Source organism: Canis lupus, chromosome 8 (assembly GCF_011100685.1).
Source record: "Canis lupus familiaris isolate Mischka breed German Shepherd chromosome 8, alternate assembly UU_Cfam_GSD_1.0, whole genome shotgun sequence".
Lineage (NCBI taxonomy): Eukaryota > Metazoa > Chordata > Mammalia > Carnivora > Canidae > Canis > Canis lupus.
Genome location: NC_049229.1, coordinates 64,873,176 through 64,893,827, shown reverse-complemented (window position 1 = coordinate 64,893,827; position 20,652 = coordinate 64,873,176).

Below are 20,652 nucleotides of genomic sequence, written 5' to 3'. Positions count from 1 at the left end.
CAACCAGGGGACTGCACTGATTATGTCTGCTAAAAATTCAGCCCTTCCTTAATCAAGCCATCATGTCATTGTTAAAGCCTTTGACCTGTCCTTTCTCAGCATGCTTTCCCATTCCACATTCTGTCTCCTTCCTTCATGAACTGTCCCCTCTTGTTCATGCACCTGGAACCTCCTCTTCTCTTCTGGCTGTGTGCTTATGCTTCTTTCAGCTTTAGCTACCATGCAACCTCTCCCCTGGTTTTTCTTTTCCCGTTATGTCAAAGGAGTTGTCTTTAATGCCATTCGCTGACTCCCCTGCATTTCTCAGCGCATTAAAACTGGCCTTTATCTCTACCACCCTTCTGGAACCACTCCTAAGAACTATTGGTGATATATTTCTTCTATGCCTCATCTCAATATGCCTGTCTCCTAGATTTGACTCAGCTTATCACTGGATTTTTCTTGAATCTCCTATTCACATGGTTCCCATGGCATTTCAGCTTCTAATTTATCTCATATCACTTTTATTCCCTCCCAGAATTCCCCCTGGGTTCCTTCTCTTCTTTCTATCACTTAAATGTTATTTCTTAATATTCTATTCTCAGTCCGTGGCTCTTTTAATTTTACACACACCTTTGACTAGGGGCTCTTGTTCAGTGCCATTTTTCAAATTACCAGCCAAATACCCACAACTCCAAACATCAGCTAGAAACTTCTTCCAGTGAGCCAGACTCACAGTTATCTGCATACCAGTTCTTTCCACCATGACACATCACTGGCTCCTCAAATTCAACATGTCCAAAAGTGTTCTCTCTTTCTTAGTTGGTGGCATGACTATCTACCTCGTTAAACCTTTCTCTCATTACCCATCACAACCAATAGATATCCAGGTTCTGATTATTTTACCTCCTGGATACCTCTGAAATCATTTCCTTTTTCAATATCACCCAGTGTTTTATACATCCTAAATATCTCTCCCTAAATTCCTATAGCCCTTTCCTCACTAATTTCCGACAAACAGCTTTGTTTCCTTCAAATCCATCCTCCTCAGTTAAAGGTAAATCCTACAGAATCGCTCTCCTCTGCAGAACATTTCAAAGACCCTTAATTACCCATAAAGAGTGTTTGCCAAAGAGATTTCTTAAGTACTTGATTTTCAGAGCATTAAAAATTGCTACCAAGTCAATAAACTGAATAGTTTTCTTCATTGCAAAACTTCTCAGTCCCTAATGTGCTACTGTTTGTTGGGAATCATAAAACACTACCCAAACATATTTGGCCTCAGGACTTTTTCCTAAGGAGCATATCACGGGATTAGTTTTCTAGGAAATATGTTTCAGAACTCATTAGCCTACATAATAAAGTCAGAGCTCCAGAGCCGGGCATCAAAGATCCTATGATGTCATTAAACTGACCACTCTTGTCTTGCTCCTACCACTCTTTGACTCACCTCCTCCACTGTGGAAATAGACAGACACATACACATCCCTACCCTTGTCATCCTGTCTCTTACCTCCATATGGTTGCTCAAGCTGTGCTCTCTGGATTGTTCTTCCAATCCAGTTGGAATTCAATCCCAATCCAATTGATTCATTTCTCACAACTGAGCATAGTTTTCACCTTCTCTGAGAAGCCTTGATCATGGAATATACACAACGTATAGGAGTCAGGCCTGCAAAAGAGACACTTAAACAGCTAAAGGAGAATTGGGACCAACTCATCCCTTGTCCATCACAGAGGGGCCAAGAAATCTTCCACTGGGTCACCCAGACTGTTCTGGGTCCCATCCAGGTTGGCTTGTCCCAAGGAGGACAGGAGTAGGAGGGGAGGTACACTCTGTAGCCTGCAGATGCAAGAAAAAGGGTGAGGTTCCAAGACAACCACGTGCAGTTCCTTTACCCATCTCATCAATCCAGTAAGTCTTCCTACTTCCAGGAGCAGTGCACTCCTAAGAGCAGACTCAAGGGTAGAAAACCCCAATTTTTTCAAAAGAACAAAAGTTCCTAGTTTACAGACCAAGGCAGAAAACCTGGTCAGGAAAGAAAATGAATTCTTCTCTACATGAAACAATCCTCAGTCTTCATAACACCAGGGAAACAGACCATTTAAGTGCATCAAAAGAGTTACACAGAAGCTGTGGCCTGCTGATCTGATTAATGCAGTTCAGAATGCCTTCTGAACTTCTCCTTGTGGTTCTAAGAAGGGTGCAACAGAGCCTAGAAACAGAAAGTAAATAAGCATCCAAATGCTCTCCTTTTTTGGGTGTTCAGAGGATCAGGTTTCAAAAGTCTTTGATGAACTTTACCATGGTCTGGGCTACAAAAGTCACCACCCCTCCCCATTTCTCATTTCTCGTGAGGAAGGCACTTGGGCCAACACATTCAGCTTCTATTTCTTCGTCTCAAAATGTCTCCGGCTGCTTACCATTCCACTTGATGTCCACTCTCTGAGGGTCACTCCCTCCTTCCAAAACCAGCTTCCTTTCCCTGTTGCCTCCACTCTTCTCTTAATTCCCATCAATCCAATGAGCCTCTATCTCCCTAACCTTGGGCCTCCCACAATACGACCAAAGCAAAATGCTAAATACAAAGTATCATGAAACTGTTTCCCCATTGAATGCATCAGCAACCTGTCTCCCCAGCAAAATGCCGTTGTTGGGATGCCTGGATGGCTTAGTGGTTAAGCCCTGCTTTTGGCTCAGGGAGTGATTCTGGAGTTCAGGGATCGAGTCCCACATTGGGCTCCCTAAGGACATCCTGCGTCTCCCTCTGCCTGTGTCTCTTTCTCTCTCTGTGTCCCTCATGAATAAATAAATAAAATCTTAAAATAAAAATGCCATTGTCTCTCCTTTAGCCCAGACCCACTTTGTCCTGAGAGGTTGAGACGTAGCAGAGTGTCCATAAATCTCTGCCAGTAAACAGCTGCTTAAGTTTAAGCCACTGAACTAGTCAGGCCTCAATTTCCCCATCTGTCAAATGGGAATAATGATATATAAGGTACACAATTTGTGATTATCAAATGAAAGGATCTCACCCACCCAAAACACCATAAATGTATTAGTTCAGTAGAGACAGACTGGGGGTTTCAGAGCTTTCTGGAGAATGTTTTTTCATCATTAGGTTAGTGTGGGGGTTAAACATGAATGAACATGGAGGCAACAGCGGCAGCTCAGTTCCAGGCTGGTGGGAGCCACGTTCTAGCCCCATTCTCCCACATAATCTGCGTGTACCAGCGTGACATTCCTCCCCAGCCTCTGGGGCACCTGACAGATGTGGGTGACCCCCCAGCCTTCCTTTGAGCTGGACCCCACCCTCGGTGCCGTTTACTTAGTTATGTTGCCAGCTTACTGAGCCCTACTTGCCTGTCTCATTAAGGACTGCCAAACTCATAAACACTAATTACTGTGAAAAAAAAAAAGAAAAAAATAAGAATTCTTTAAAGAACAGCCTACTCAAAAGCGTCTGAGATAATAGGAACCGGGGTGGGGGGGAGGGTGAGCCACGTAGCAGGGACTTATTTTCTTTTCAGAATTAGTAAACTCTTTCCAGATTTTAATTACATTTCTCAAAACCAAAACCAGACCTATTCTGTGAGGGATTCACCCTCGTTTATGGACAGCGGAGCCAGCTGTGTTGAGCGGCAGAAAAACGAAGCACACAGGGGATGATCATGGCTCATGGGAAGTGAGCACGACCACAGCAGGAGGACACTGTGCTGACCGCTCCACACACCAGCTTCACAAGCCTGAGAAGTAGTGACTATTATTATACCTGTTTTGCACGTGGGGAAACTGAGGCTCACAAGGTTAAGCCATTTGTGGAAGACTTGGATCTGGTGAAGCTGAAATGTGAAGGTGGCCATCTGATCTCAGAGTCCAGGCTCCCACCCACCGGAGGTATCCTGCCTAAGGAAGGGAGGGGGAATGAGAGATACACATGCCCTGTGAAACCCTGTGTGCCCCAGAGCTCACCACGGCAAAGTCCCCACTAACTTTGCCTCTTAAGCAGCAGCTACTCAAGAGCAGAAACAGCCCTTGATACTAAACTCAGGTGGACCATCATTTGAGATTTGAATGGTGTGAGGTTCAAGTCTTTGTTGGCAAAGTGACTCAAATTCCCTTGGCCTCAGTTTCCTCATCTATAAAATGGGGCTAATGATCCGCACTCATCTACCTTTCATGGTTGTTGGGGGAACTCAAACAAGAAAGGAGACACCAGATGTAAAGAGTCATGACACAGAAACCCCTGGACAAGCTGTGTTATTTAACATAGGGGAATCACAGCAAGCGAGGCTCCCTTCCTTTGAGTTAGGGGAGAGGGTGCAGAGAGCTGGGCAAGCCCCTCCACCCCAGCACTTGCAGTGACCAAGGCTTCTGTGCCTCCTGGTTCGGGGGAGTTCTTTCTGTGAGTGACTGGAGCTGACCTGGGCCCCTGGGAGAGAACCCTCTGCTATGGATGCATCTCATTACATGTTGCCTGGAACAATCTTGCTCGAACAGCCCCTGCAAGGCAGCCTGGACCGCGCGCCCCATCCCTCCAGCCCAACCTGCTGGGGGGCGGGAGGGGTCTGGTGACCGCTCAGACAACATTTGCAGCCACGTTTCCCTTAAACACTACTGAGGTGCATGCAGATGCCTTGTCAGAAGCGATCACGCCCCGTGATTTGTGTGTCACTCCTCTGGGACAGAAAACTAGGAGATGTGGCCCTCCGGTCTTCACTTTTCATCAGGAACTCTCTAGATCGGTTCTCATCCTGAGGGATTTTGTCCCCCAGGGCACTTAGCTATGTCTGGAGACCTCGTAAGTTGTCATAGCTAGGAAGGGGCGTGTACGGATAGAAGCCTCGGATGCTGCCAAACACCCCACGATGATGCCCAAGATGGGCCCCCCACAACAAAGAATGATCCAACTCAAGATGTCAAGAGTGCTTAATATTCCAGGGCTTCCCTTAACATTTGGCAGCTGCCGTTATCCTCACCAGCCCGTGCCTGTCTGTCTTTCTATGATGGCACATGGCACTGGGAGATGCTGACCAACCATAGTTCCCACCATGAACCCAATAATGAGAGTCTTGGACAAAGAAAACGCTTCTGCATAGAATGATGATGTTTGCCACCTGCTTTAGGTTGGGTTTCTGAGACTCCTGCTAAAATAGCCTACAGGCTAGTTTTATGCATCCTGCGCAAACTGTCTGCCATCTACCTTGCTGGCCATCCCATGAGCGACGGTGCTCAGGCTTGATGTAACGGTCAGGACAGGTAGGCTTCCAAGGAATAAAGGGTCTCCACATTCAAAGGATTTTTTTTTTCTTTTTCAAATGAGAACTTCACATTCACAAGTAAGCACCGCATGAGCAAATCTCGGTGTTCGTTCAAACTTATATTAACTTCAAATAAGATCCAACTCAAGTCCCCTTTTATGCATTTATAGATCTTCCAACAGAAATGTGCAGAGCACCTTTCATGCCCAAGACCTTCCACCCCTGCGTGAGCGGATGAGAAGCAGCTTCACACTCTGATGGGAACATACCTGCGGAAAAGCAGGTGCAGGGGAACGGGGTGGATTTGGTGTGGAGGCACATGGAGGACATTAACCCACTCCAAACCTGGTTCCTTTCCTCTTGTGCACACAGCTGGACTCCATTTCCCAGCTTCCTCTGCAGCTGGATGGGCCGGGCTGTGAGTTGCAAGCGATGAGGGCTGCTCATACCCCACCCCGTGAAACACTCCCATGGTTGGCCTCTCTCCTTTCCCCTGTCTCCAAGCGAGAGACAGAGGATCCAGCAGAAGATTCTGGGATCCTACAGAGAGCATAACCACACTATGGAAGGGATGCAGGTCTCTGAATGGTCTGGGGAAAGACCACCCCTGAGCAAGAATGCCCACATTGGAATGAGTCATCAGTCTGTATTGTGTTAAGCTACTGAAATTTGGGACATTATTCACTACAGTAGCTAGTGTTACCTGTCCTAACAAATATCAGATGTGCAAATCACCTCCCGGTCACTGGAAGATTAGTCAGAAGTGTCATCTCCAACTGCAAAGGGAGGTCAGAGCCAGATGTGTGCCCTGCCATCCCCTCAAGAGAAGCCGATTCTCCTTTGTGTCCCCATTATGCCTTATAAAAACCCTTATCATAACATCTGTACTAATGCTGCATGAAGATATTTATCTCTTTGTGTCCCTACAGTGGTTGCCACAGACTTTCTGGACAGCAGGTGATAGGTAGGGATAGGAGACTTGTCCTGAAGCTGAAATTGCCACCAAATGCACTGTTTCCCTCCTGGTCTAAAATATAAAGTTTCTAAAGATGCTTTCAGACACACCATGTAAGAGTGAGAAATGTCCACTGTCCATTTCAAAGAAAGGGCCAGGGCTCACCTACCAGACCACTGTAGTGGTTTAAAGACACTAGAATAAAAACAGCTTACCGTAGGCTCTGCCGTTGACTATTTGTGACATTAAACAATTAATCATGTTCAGTCTGCTTCTTCCTCTCTGAAATGAGGATAACAAGAGCACTTACCTCTGAGGATTAAATAGAATGACACAAGAAGATCCTTATCCAAGGGCCTGGTACCTGATGTTGGGCATTATCATTATTATTCTGCAAATCTCCAGCATCCTGCGTGGTGCCTAAAAGCACAGTGTTTGTTGAAAGCATGAATAACTGAATTTATAAAAAGAATTATCCAAGTCAGAGGAACACAGGAGAAAGCTATGCTCATTCACTGTTGACTCAGTGATCATAATTAATTTCAGAGATACATTTTGTTGGCACTCTTTGTCAGCAAAGATTCTCCCCTAGATTTAATTAGGAAGGTAAAGTCAACATTCCACCAGGGTACTTGTCCTTTTTTATTCTCCTCTTAAAAAACAAACAAACAAAAAACCCTCTGATGCTATTTTGTTTGGCAAGGCAAGGTCTATTAACCGGGAGCCTCACTGTAGCACTGCAGGTCCTATTGAAGAATGGGCTGGCTGTGTTACCTGCTTTTGCAAAAAGACCAAGGACAGCCCCAGGGATCTAAAAGCCACTGGAAGGAAGACAATGGTTGGGCTCAGGAGCTATTAACACAAGAAAGCCCTTAGGAACCATCTCAAGTTATTAGAGGAGGAAGCGGAGGACTTGGGAGAAATGAAATTGCCCAAGGTTATTAGGAGGGAAACCCAGGTGTGACTCAAAAGCTTCACTCTTAAGGGCCTCTGTAAGAGTCCAGGTGAAAAGCTCCAGGACTCTTCGTAAGGATTCCCTCCACCCTCTGTCCCAGGATCTAATGCTAGCAGAGTAATTCATTCTGGCTCCTCCAGAGGCAGGCATGGGTGTCTAGAGACCCTGATCCCAGTCCAATGCACTTGATGTCACACTAGCAGACGACTGGGCCAAGGAGCTGAGTAAAGTTTACCACAGATGCTTCCAGGGAAAATCACCTCCAGGTCTCTAGAAGACTAGTCAGAGTGTCAATTACCTGATTTTAAATTAATGATTCTTAAATTCTATGTGCCAAAAGTATTTGCAATTTGGTAAAGTTTCACAAAGTTAATTATTCGACTACACATTTTGAAATTGGCATCACAAGGTGATTATTTTTTTTAATTTAAATGTATAAATCCAGTATGTAATGTTTAAGGGAATCTATTAAATTGTAAAATCCCTTTTAAAGTTGCTGAGAGAGTAGATTTTAAAAGTTCTCATCACAAGAAAAAAATTTTTTGTAACTATATGTGGTGATGGATGCTAACAAGACTTATTGTGGTGATCATTTTGGGACTGTATACATAAATTACGTACATATATTATGTTGTACACTTGAAACTATAATATCACTGTATAAATAAATAAATTAATTCATTATTGCAAATGACCTTATATACTCATAAAAAAAAAAAACACTAGTCAGGGGTGTTACCTCCCCATGCAAAGTGGGGGGTTGTCAGAGGGGCCAAATTACCCACAGAATAACTCAGGGGATGGCGGGTGGTGGTGGGGTCAGCACATTGGAAATCTTGTTCAATGAGCTACAGCTGGGCAGCTTGTCCAATTTTTCTTTTTTTTTTTAATTTTTATGTATTTATGATAGTCACAGAGAGAGAGAGAGAGGCAGAGACACAGGCATAGGGAGAAGCAGGCTCCATGCACCGGGAGCCCGACGTGGGACTCGATCCCGGGTCTCCAGGATCGCGCCCTGGGCCAAAGGCAGGCGCTAAACCGCTGCGCCACTGAGGGATCCCTTGTCCAATTTTTCAATACACATCGAGCCCAGGGTCCGTTCATCTAGAGAAGCTGCACCCACTCGAAGTCAGAAGCAGGACTCTGGAGCCAGACTGTCTGGGCTTGAATCCCCATTCTACTGCTTACCTGTGAGACTGTGGGCAAGTCACTTAGCATCTGCATGACTCAGTTTCTTTCTCTATAAAATGGCAAAATGAATAGTACCTGCTGAGAGGATTACATGGAGCCTGGGTACTCTGTATATGTTTGAGTGTATCCATGTGTCTGTCTGTGTCTGTCTATCTGTCTATCTATCTATCTATCTATCTATCTATCATGTATCATCTATCATCTATCTATCATCTATCACCTATCATCTATCATCTATCTATCTATCTATCTATCTATCTATCTATCACCTCTCCTCTATCTATCATCTATCTATCTATCATCTATCACCTCTCCTCTATCTATCTATCTATCTATCTATCTATCTATCCTGCATACTATACTGTCTGTATACTATGTTATACTGTATACTATATACTATATATATGAGTACATATACTATATATAGTGATATAGGACAGATGTTGGGGTCTGAAGCCGATAGCTAAGGAAGAATTCTTGAAACGTCTTTGGTGCAAGAAAGATCATTTTATTAAAGCACAAGGACAGGACTCTTGGGCAGAAAGATCTGCACTGGGGTCATGAGGAATGGCCCATCCTGTACTTTCAAGTTGGGAGGGGGTTAAGGAGAGCATAAGCCTCCCAGGTATTTTGGCAACAAGGTTTCTAGGATCCTAAGGGGGCTCGTTATTGTTAGGAAAATGTCATTTATTATTGTTTAGTAAACCCTCAGTCCTGAGATGAGACCCTCCAGATGTAGATCGGTGGGGCTTATGCTTGGAGGATGATTGCCAATATGCATCTTGGAAGGGGGGTGTTGAGATAAAGGAAGGTTCCAAAGGAATTTTTATATGTTTTAGTAGATTTAAAGCATCCTGGGGGAGGCGGGCTAAGATTGCCTCTTGCCCTTAGCAAATTATCAACATTGAGGCAGTTGAGTTCTTAGAGGAATGTCACTGCGTGTTTCAAGGACTTGTCTATGGGTTGTAGGTAGTGAGGAAATGTAATAATTTCTCTTTTACCTTTGTTTCTTACATCATATAATATACTATGTGTAGCAGTACATACGTTACTACATATATATGAGAATATATAAATGCATAGCATGAGAGCACTATATGTATATATGTATGTGTTTATGGATTTATTTATCATTATTACTCCTTGGCCATCTCCACTGGGCCTGGCACTGATCTCAGCACTCAGGGGAATACAAAGATGAATGGCACTTGGTCTCTGATCTCAAGAAGTTCCCAGAGAGTCAAGATACTAAGATGAGCATCTAAGGATGGGTGGAGCTCACGCTGAGCCTGACCATAAATGGGGGTCAAGAGCCAGGACAGGGAGCCCATGCCACAGGACAGGGAGAAGCACGGGTGGTGACAAGCGTGGGAGGCCAGAGGACGTGAGCAGACACCCTGCGCCATGGGGAGCGCGGCTGACAGCCCTGCGCCAGAGCCTCTCCAGAGAGCAGGTTTTAAAGGAAGAAGGCCTCCGAGCAGGGGAGCGTCTGTCTCTGATGGATGCCGTGTCTCATCATACATTTTACAGAGTGTCCGTTTGATCCCACAAGTCTCAGAAGTGGGCAAGCGACACCCCCACTTGAATCACTATCAGAGGAGGCCTTCCTCAGTGCCCCCGTGTGCCAGTGCCCCCATCACTTCACCAGTGTTAACCCATCCATCCCCCCAGCTGCCCTTCCTTTTTAAAAAGATTGTATTTATTCATTTGAGAGAGAGCTATTGAGAGAGAGCACAAGCGGGGAGGAGAGGGGGAAGCAGGCTCCCCACTGAGCAGGGAGCGCCACACTGGACTTGAACCCAGGACCCTGAGATCATGACCTGAGCCAAAAGCCGACACTTAACTGACGGAACCACCCAGGCATCCCCCCAACTGCCTCTTTATCACGTCTTGCCTACAGATGAGGAAACTGAGCAAGAGGAGGGTAGATCAGCTGCCCAAGCTCACACGAAGCTGGCTCCACACTCCATGCCCTCAACCGCTAGGCTGGCAGGAGCACTGGAGCTCAGAGCCTGGGGAGGAGTGAGTCCCCCGGACTGTGCAGTGAGTAAGCGGAAGGCAGAACTCGCACACAGGTTCTCGGAGGCTGGTCCGTGGCCTGGTCCCTGCAGGCTCTCGTGGTAAGCACCTCACACCCATCTGCTGCACAGCTCACCCGGGCTGGCCCACCTGCCCTCGGAACCAGGAGGAGGCTGGCTTCTGTATTCAGCAGAAAAGCGCTCTTTTCTGACTCAAACCAAATGGCACACAAATGTCTTCTGTCATCTGAAGTGTGGCTGCTGCCCTAAGCTTTGTGGCCCACAGCCCGCAGCTGGCTTTCTGGGAGAAAGACCCAGAAGATATGGTCTGAAGGAGAACAAGGACTTCCCTCCACATCTGGAATCAGCAGGCACTGTTACAGGTGGCATTGGCTTTCAGCCTTGAGGAATCCGAACTTTTCTGTCGCCCAAGCCAACTCTTAGTGGAGGGAGGACTTTACCACAGATAAAACTGAGTGTCTTTAGTGGCCCTGGCTCACTTGGGGACAGGCACCTGGCTCACCTGGGGACAGGCCCTGCTGGTTATTCCTGTCCTGGAGCAATGAGTGCCCCCACTCATGGGGGCAGAGGGCGCCTGAGTTCTGCAGTGGCCCCACTGGATCCCCTGCGTGACCAGGGGAAAGACACTTCACCTCTGTCAGCCTCTGTTTCCTCTTCAGTAAAATGGAGATAATGGTGGGGAGTTCCGCCCTGTATTTCCAGCACTGATGAAACCACGCATGAAAGTGCCTTTGCAAAAATACAAAGCAGTGTCATTCCCACTGGCTGAGACAAAGCACCCGCACAAAGCTGGTCAAAGCTCAGGGAGTGGCTATCCCAGCAGCAGCTGGAAGACAGGTGAGACCATGAGGAGATGGGCGGGAGGAGCCCATTCTGAGGTCAAGGTGAATATATCAAAATAGGACAGACTTGGCTCCGGTCCTCAGGGGCCCACGCTCTCGAAGGAATGACAAACAGCCAAATTAGCTAGCAAGCTGGTGTGTGCTCCACTGCAAATCGCTAGCAGCACCTCTTTGAGTCAGACGCTGCTCTAAATTAAGTGCATTATCATGAATTTGCTCACTTTAATTCCACAGCAATCTTGCAGGGAGGTGCTTTTATGATCCCCACTTCACAGATGAGAAAATGGGGCATCGTCCGAAGTCATAAGCTAGTAAGTAAGTGGCAGAGCTAAGATGCCACCCTTGTAACCCCTGTAGACTTATCAAAGGAAGTAGATGTTCAGTCCAATGGGTAGGAGTCTCAGCTTCAGGCCATGATCTTCTTGCCCCCTGTGCCCGGGCTTCTCTCATGGGTGTCACCCTCTTGGACACTCTTGCTTCTGCCAATGGGATTGTAGGGCAGCTCTTGACCAACAGGATAGGACCTGATGCCCCTCATTTTTTTCATGCAGAGGGACAGTCCTAGGAAGCATTTCATAAAATGACTCAGAAGGTCCATGGGATTGAGCAAGCAGTCACTCACGGTGGTGGCCAACTCCATAACGCCTCCTGGCCTTGGGCTCTGTCCATTTCCTTTTCTCCTCTCTGGGCCCTCACTGCTCCTCTTCCTGTATTTCCCCATCACCACCAATGGCAACCCCATTCACAGAAGTTCTGGGAAAGAGCCTGGTGAGGCATGCCCTGCACTCCTCCCTCACCTTCTTTACTCTCCCCGCCTCACACACGCACCCAACCAGATAGTTTTCCTTCGGTGGTTTCCTAAGTCCTACCTTACTTCCTGTTGACTCTGCTTTATTTTCTGTTGGCTTAATTTGACTTCCTGTTGACTCTACTTCATGGTGCTTCCACTTACTTTCTGTTGACTCTACTTCCTTAATAGCTTTTCCAACAGCTCATCTGCCCCCATCCAGCTACTGGTGCTGTGCCACCATCATCCCTGCCCCGGCACGCAGCAACCACCTCCGTGGACTCCGGCACGCAGCAACCACCTCCGTGGACTCCAGCACTCAGCAAGGCCGGAGCTGAACTTCGTGTCTAGCCTGCTCTGCAGCTGGAGCCTTACCCTCACTCCAACAGTGGGTGTGATGATGACACACTGGAGGCAGGGGGACAGTTTAGAAGGCTGTCACCGGCGGCCCAGGCAAGAGGTGGTAAAAATCCCAAGAAGCAGCAGACTTGGGGATAGACATTTGAGTTCACTCTCCATCTCTCGTTTCCTGGGCGTCCTGCAACTCATGACATTGCACCTCCAGGATTTCCGTGGGAGGGAGCAACCTTGAAGACTCTGACAAACCAAGCACATTTGCCACTGGGGGACTTGAGAACCCACTGTGAACTGGCTTCTTGTCCTCAAATAAAAGTGCTGCTTCATCTCCAGGCTGGGCATGGAGCAGCCAAAGGGAATTAAATTCATAAACTGCATAACGAGCCCGGACCCACTCCAGCGCTCTGTGAATCATCCCAGCACCAGTACCCTCAGCCTCTGTGCTGATTAACAAGCAATTCCAACCTGAGGGACAGGAAGGCTGTAGTCTGCTATTTATATATTTATCATCGTCACCCACAGATACTTGGGGAGCGTCCAGGAGATGAAGTCCAGAAACCCCAAATCTAATACAGTATTTAAAAACTAATAAAGGCCAAGTAGGGCTCATCTTTTTTTTTAACTAACTTTTTTTTTTTTAAGCTAACCAACATAGTTAACTCTCACAACCTTCTGAGGGGCATTACTTTTTTCCATTTCACAGATGAAGAAACAGAGATTCAGAGAAGCAAAGTAATTTTACTAGGATCTTCTAGTTATGTCTGCCTTTCTCCATGCCCACTACTCCCTGCTAAAATTCCCTTTTCATCTTTTCCTTCAAGAATTCTTCTAGGTTGGTCAGAAAGACCTTCGTGGGTAGAAAAGAATATGTTAGAACCATTGATCTACTTTTCAAAGGTTGTTTTTTTTTTGTTTTTTTTGTTTTGTTTTGTTTTGTTTTGTTTTTGTTTTTTGTTTGTTTTTTTGGCTGGAGCCTAAGAGCCTATTCTTTTTCATCCAAAGTTTGTCTGCTGTTTGAGGCCACTCCAGCACCCCTTCCTCCAGGAAGGCCCTGAGGACTACTCCTACCTCCAAGCTCCATAGCATCTAAACCTGTGACAATCCTTTGGTTCCTAATTGTCAGCATTTCATTAACTTCTCTTTCCTTAAGATCTAACACTTGATGGTCGCTTGATAACAGGGAAAGTTTTCATTCAAATATATGTAGAGCAAAATGCCAAGTATTGGGAAAATGGAGCATGTTGAACGTGCACAAACTGAATACATCTGTGGAAATAGCACCCACCTCAAAAAGGAGACCATGACCAGACCCCCAACATTTCCCCAAGGGCCCCCTTCCAGTCACTATCCCTCCCTAACAAGGGTAACCACTCTCCTGACTTCTAATACTGTAGATTAGCTTCTCCTCTTTTTGTACCTTTCATAAATGCAACTGTAAATGGAGAAATGGAGTCATAGAGGATGTACCCCTTTGAGCTTAACTTCTTCTGACCACACAATGTCTGCGAGTTCATCCATGGATGATTCCCCCCCCTCAGCCTTATGTTTGTGAGATTCATCCACTTTGTTGTGTTGTGTATAACTGAAGTTTGCTCATTCTAAGGTAAGTTGTGTTCCATTATCCTAATACACCACAATGGAATGACTACCATTCAACCACTGGCAGGTGTTTGAGTAGTTTCCAGCTTGAGCCTGTTTGAAACAGTGCTGCAGTGAACATTCTAGTACACACCTTCTGGTGGACATATGTACGTGTATCTGTTGGGTCTGCACCTAAGAATGGGATTGTTGGGTGATAGGATTACATATTTCCAGCGTTAGTAGAATTACCAGATTGCTTTCCAAGTCAATGAATTCACTAATTGTCCCAACAGGGTAGGAAGATCCAGTTGTTCACAATCTTACAAGCATGTGGTATTTTCTCTCTTTTTTTCCTTTTATCTATTCTGGTAAGTATATAGTGATGCCTCATATTGGTTTCGATTTGCATTTCCCTGATGACTCACGAAGGTGAACTTATTTTCATATGTCTATTGGTCATTTGGATAACTATTCTTCAATGAAGTCCCCATTGAAGTATTTTACCCATTTATCTACTGGGTTGCCTCTTTGTCATATTGATTTGTAGAAGTTCTTTATATATGCTGTGTTAAGGTCCTTTATCAGGTACTTTTACTGAAAATATCTGTTCCCACTTTGCGAGTTGCCTTTTCATAGTGCATCATGATAAAAAGACTTTTTAAATTTTAATATAGTCCAGATTTATTACTGTTTCCTTTATGATTAGTGATTTTATGTTCTACTTCATAAAACTGCCTACTTCAGGATCTCAAAGATTTTGTTATATTTTCCTTTAAAAGCTTTCTTGTTTTACCTTTCTCATTTTTTAAAGTTTTTATTTATTTTTTTTAGTAATCTCGGCACCCAACATGGGGCTCAAACTCACAGCCCCAAGATCAAGAGTCACATGCTCTACCGACTAAAACAGCCAGGTGCCCCTATCGTTCTCACTTAAATCTCCAATCCATCTGGAAATATTTTTGGATATTGTAATGAAGTAATAATTAAGAATGATATTGGCTCATGTGTATATCTGCTTCACCCAGCACCACTGGTTGAGAAAAGCATTCTGCCTCCATTGGTTGTAGTATCCTTTTTGTGGATCAGTTTCTGGACTCTCTATGCTATCTCATTCTTGGGCTTTTCTATCTTTGAATCTACCAAACTTTCTTAATTATTGTAGTTCTCTATCTGGTAGTCCTCTTGCTTTGTTCTTCTTCAAGATGGCCTTGGCTGCTCTCGGTACTTCTGGTCCTACATGAATTTTAAAATCAACTTGTCTTGTCAATTTCTGACAAAACAAAAACAAAACCAAAAAACAACTTGTTGGGATCTTGATTGGAATTTCTTTGAATGACATCTTCATGATACTGAGTGTTCTGATCCATGATACACACTATCATTCCATTTACTTAGGTTTCCTTTTATTTCTTTCTGTAATATTTTGCAGATTTTAATCCTAAATGCTCAGAATACAAGAGACAAGATGAAGTCTCTGCCCTTATGGAGCTTACATTCAAGTGGGGAGTTAAAAAAAGGATTAAGTCTGAAATCTTCAATATGAGTAATATAATAAGCTAGCAAGGTAGCTAAGTGCTGTGCAGACATGATGAATGTATTAAGTCAGAAGGATTCTATGACTTTCTCTAGCAGCACTAGAAGAGATAAAACCAATGGCAGAGGGTTATAAATTAGAATGAGGGAAAAACAGTAACTCTTTGACTTGATATTCTAGAAATACATCCCAATCTCCAAAGGTTATTTCACAACTGGTTTGCTTGGCTTTAACAAAATATAGCAATATTCAGATAATCCAGTGGTCCATTTTTTGGCACAAACAGTGACCAGAAAATGAAAAAGATCTTAGTGACACCACTAAGCTTTAAGACAAATGGCTGTTACACAGCCCTTGTCATCCTTATCCAAGTGACATCATGCAAAATTAGACAAAAGATTAGAAAAATTAAGAGACACAGAAACTGTCAGGAAGTAGTGGCTCACAGGAAGAAAAGTGAAAGCAAATAAATGCTTGGGAAGTAAATGGAACTAAAAAGGCATGGTGGGGGGGGCAAGGGGAGTACAGTCTTTAACTATTAGGGGAAATTAGCCTGGGTGAACATTTCCAAATCTTAATAAAATCAATCCCTTAACCTAATGGAGTCAGTAAGAGGTTTGTTGATTTTTACTGTCTTTACAAACTCAAGGACAGATGTCACACTCTGGAGGGAGATAATTTTTCCCTTCATAAATGATATTCCTAAGTTGTCATAAAAGAGAAGGAAAAACATTAGCTAAAAAAAAAGCACATGATAGGTAATTTTTAGACCTTTGGACACTCTCCCTAAAAGAAAGTCATGTATTTCCATATAAACCCAACTTTGCAGACAATTCCAGGACCCTGATGCCTAACTTTGAATTTCAGGTTGCTATCTCCAGCTCGTTTCCCAGCAATGCAAATAAATAATGTTGCTATTTTTATTCCACTTTGCCAAAGTTAATGAACCTTCCAGGAAGCCCTCTCTGCAGTTACACCCTTTAATAATAACGTGCTTAAAATCCACGTTTATGTATCTAGTGTAATCTTGGCTGATCTTCCCAGCTCCATTTCATAGCATTTATTCAGTGCACCACCTGGTGGCCTCACCTACGGGAAACATCTGGCCTCATCTCAGCTTCCACCCTTGCAGTTCTGTTTCCAGATCCCAGTGTGCCTCCTGTTCAGGTGCACCTGAGTGTTCAACTCCTACATCCCACTCCCACCCCACAACCTTGCATCTGTGTTAGCCAAGGTTCTCAGATATATAGAGCCAATAGGAGATGATAGATAGATAGATAGATAGATAGATAGATAGATAGATAGATACATAGAGACATAGAGACATAGAGACATAGAGACATAGAGATAGATAAAGAGATTTATCTTGAGGAATTGACTCACACTGTTATGGCACTAAGAGCAGCAGTTTGCAGGCTGGAGACCCAGGAAAGATAACAACACAGTTTGAAGGCTTGAAAGCCAGAGAGTCAATAGTGTAGGTTCTAGTCTAGGTCTTAAGACCTGAAGGCAGGAGATCAGTGTCTCAGCCCAAGCTGTCAGGCAGAGAGCAAATTCAACCATCATCCACTTTTTTGGTCTATTCATATCCTCAACAGATAAAATGATGTCCATCCACCTTGGGGAGGACCATCTGCTTTACACACCTCACCAACTCAAATGCTAATCTCTTTAGGAAACATCCTCAAGACACACTCAAAAATAATGTTTAAATAGCTCTTTGGGCATCCCTTGTCCCAGTCAAACTGAGACATAAAGGTAACCAACACACCAACCCAGTCCCACACTTACTTCTTCTGGCATTCATCCCAGGTCCTGAGTGGAGTCAAACAAGCCCCGAGGTGCCCGCCCCCCCCACCTGCCGCCCATTGCCAAGCCTGATGTACTTTTCAGGTGATTGTCTGGGCTACCTTCTCTGAATTAATCAAAGGAAGAGCTGACTTGATGGATCACTCTCCTCTGATTGGGAAAGAAGTTTTCCTAATTTGACCAAATGGTGTTTTCAGGGGTTGAAGGACCTTTTTAGGTTGTTGTTTTTCTTTTTTGTAATGGGTGGAATGCTTGATTGAGTGGAAACAAATGAAAGGAAAGAGAAAGAATGTAAAAATAGAATAAAAATAAAAATAAGAAGGTAGATGCGGAGTAAAACCCATACCACTCATGAAGCAGTCAAGCTGTGGCTAGTACCCAAGTTCCCTTCTACTTACCCTGATTGCAGCTTCTTTATTAAATGTAAAAGTAATGTCCTTTTTTATGGAGAGGGTCTGTGACATCCCCCCTGCCCCTCCCTTGAGCATCCTCAATTACCCAGAAGATTTCCCAGAACCAGAGAGTCAGTGAAAAGTATTCTTTGGAGTTTGGGATAATGTAATACCTACAGGTGACAGCTCAGGTTTTTGCTCTTAGAAGCCTCTCAGACCCTACTCAGAGCCCATCTGCTTGCAAAGCACACGCACACAGAGTCCCAAGAAATTCCTGACTATTGACAAAGATTAAAAGCAAACATTTGCAAAGTGCAACGAAGGAAGCTGGTGGATTTGGGGCAAGGGTAACACTGCATTCTGTTTATGTGCACATGTGTGTGTGCACCTGTGTGTAGAGTCTTTGAAATCCTATGTGTACTTTACATCACAGCACATCTCAGTATAAACTAGCCACACTTCAAGTGCTCAATAATCGCATATGAATAGGGGCTACATCTTGGGTGGCACATCCGTGGAAATTTACCATACGGAGGCTTCTATAAAAGTGTTCTAAGAGGAATCATGCCACCAAGAAGTGAAACCAGGAAGGAGAAAAACACATAAGAAGTAACAGTAAATAACCATTTATGAAATGTACTGCTGTCTAAGAAATGTCCAAAAGTAAATTGGAAGGTCAAGGTTGCCAGGCTTTAGCACACGTCCCCAGGGTATAAACTGCTCGGCTGGTCCATTACCTCTTTGGGTTACTGCTCTCACTTGCTTTGGCCTCTGATTTATTACTTTCTTGTCAGTTCAGTGATGCATTTAAAAAGATTTTTGAGACATGTTTCATCTAGAATTTTCAGTGTTTTCCACTGAAATATTGTTCAGACTATCTATTTCATTTTATATTTACAAAAACAGATAGCTCTTCACATCCTGTTTTTAGATTTCCGTTGGTTGCCCTAAACTTTCATTTAAAGACATTTTTTTCCATAACATAACATCTAAATTCAATCAATTTATTTATTCTCCTCTTAAAGAAAAGAACCTTGGCAGGGTGTGGGGGCACCTGTCTGGCTCAGTCCGTAGAGTGTGCAACTCTTGATCTCAGGGTCATGGATTTGAATCCTATGCTGGGGGTAGAGATTACTTAATTTTTTTAAAAAAGGTAAAAAGATTAAGGAAAAAAAGAAAAGAACTTTGGAATTTACTTACATTGCTTCATTCTTTTGACCCCATTTCCACTCCATATTGATGTCTAGAATTTTATTTACGTATTTTAAGGAAAAGATGCAGAACTACTTTTAGACAATACTGTTGTTGTTATTGCTGTCGATGATCTTCCACTGTGGCTTGTATCTCAATCTCATTTATTTCTTCTGGAGTTTTTTCACTTCCTACTAAAGAGCTACCTCTGTGTACCAATATAGGGTCTAGGGAGTGAGGGTTTCTCACATTTCATCTTCACATTTGGATGATAGTTTAGCTGGATATATAATTCTAGTTCAAGTGAATTATGGAGACTTTTTTATTGCAGTCAGTGAGAAATCTGTATGCATTGAACTCTCTGATCTGTTTTCTTCTTTTTTGTTGACAGAATTTTTAAAGACTTTTATCCTTGATATTTTATTATAATGGTGTGTTTAGATATCTTTCCCCTTATTTATTCTGTTCTGATGACACCAATCTTCTTTAGTTCTGGGAATTTTTCAGTTACTCATTTGAATGTTTCCTCCTTTTTTATTCTCTTTTCTCTGCTGCTGGAATTCTTCTGACATAGATCCTGGTAAGTGTACATTCATCCTCCACATCTCTTAACTTCACAATATCTACCTTTCTACTCATCTCTGGCACATTTAGGAAGAGTCCCAGATAATATTCCAGGTTTCCAGGATATTCAACATATCTACTAAGTCTTTTGTCTTAACAATTGTATTATGTTTGTTTCCAAGATGTTGGGATGGGCAGAACTTCTATTGGACATGTTTTTCCTCCTTTCCAGGGATAAGAAGTTTGGCTGGGTGTCCAGTGAGTAGGAATTCTCTACTTATTTATGGACTCACTGTTCCTCCCTCTACTGCTATCCCTCCAGGGCACTGCCCCAACCCCTATCCTGATTACCTTTTCCCCAGAGATTAGATGTCATTTCCCCCTCAACCAGGGGTGATGGGTGTGGGGGTAAGTGGGGGGAGTTCTTCACATCAGCTAGAAAAATGCTCACAAATGCTTGTGCTGTAAAATTCTAGCTAATCCTTTTGTGAAGAGCCACCAGTCCATTCCCACTCTCTCCTCCCACTAGTAATAACTATCTCTGGGCATGGGAATTCCCATCTTGTTACTCCACCTCATTTAGATGGTACTGCCTTGCAAGCATGCTACCCTGCTCTTTCTCCTTTGCTTGAAAAAAAAAAGAAAACAATAAAACAAGCAAAAAAAAAAAAGAGAGAATGAAAGATCATATTTGAAGAAATAATAGCTAAGGACTTCCTAGCTCTAAAGAAAAACCAACTAAAGTCTCATGTGCCAGAACTGAGGCATGTGGCCACTCCAAACCAAGCACTGTCTTAGAGAAATCAGGATATATCCATTAGCTGGGTCATCTTTATTCTCAGTTACATACAAAGGTTAGAGGTAGAGTAAGTGAGGGTTCTGCAGCAAGAAAGAAGAGTAGGGTAGGCAACTTGCAGGATGTGCTTCACCACAGATGTAGATAATTTCAATAGAAGAGGTACCCGACACCATTCAACATATACAGTAAAGAGCTTAAGAACTAAGAAAGGTAGGATCTTTTCAATCGGTAAAGCAAATCTACCCAAACTTTCATTTGACATCCTGATTACTGGCTAAACTTTAGAAGAGTTTTATTAAAGACAGGAACAATAAAGAAATGCCTGCCATCGCCCACTTCTATTATTTAACATTTTAACAAACACTAAAAATTAATGAGACAAAAAGAATTAGAGACACACAGAGAGGAATAGACATAC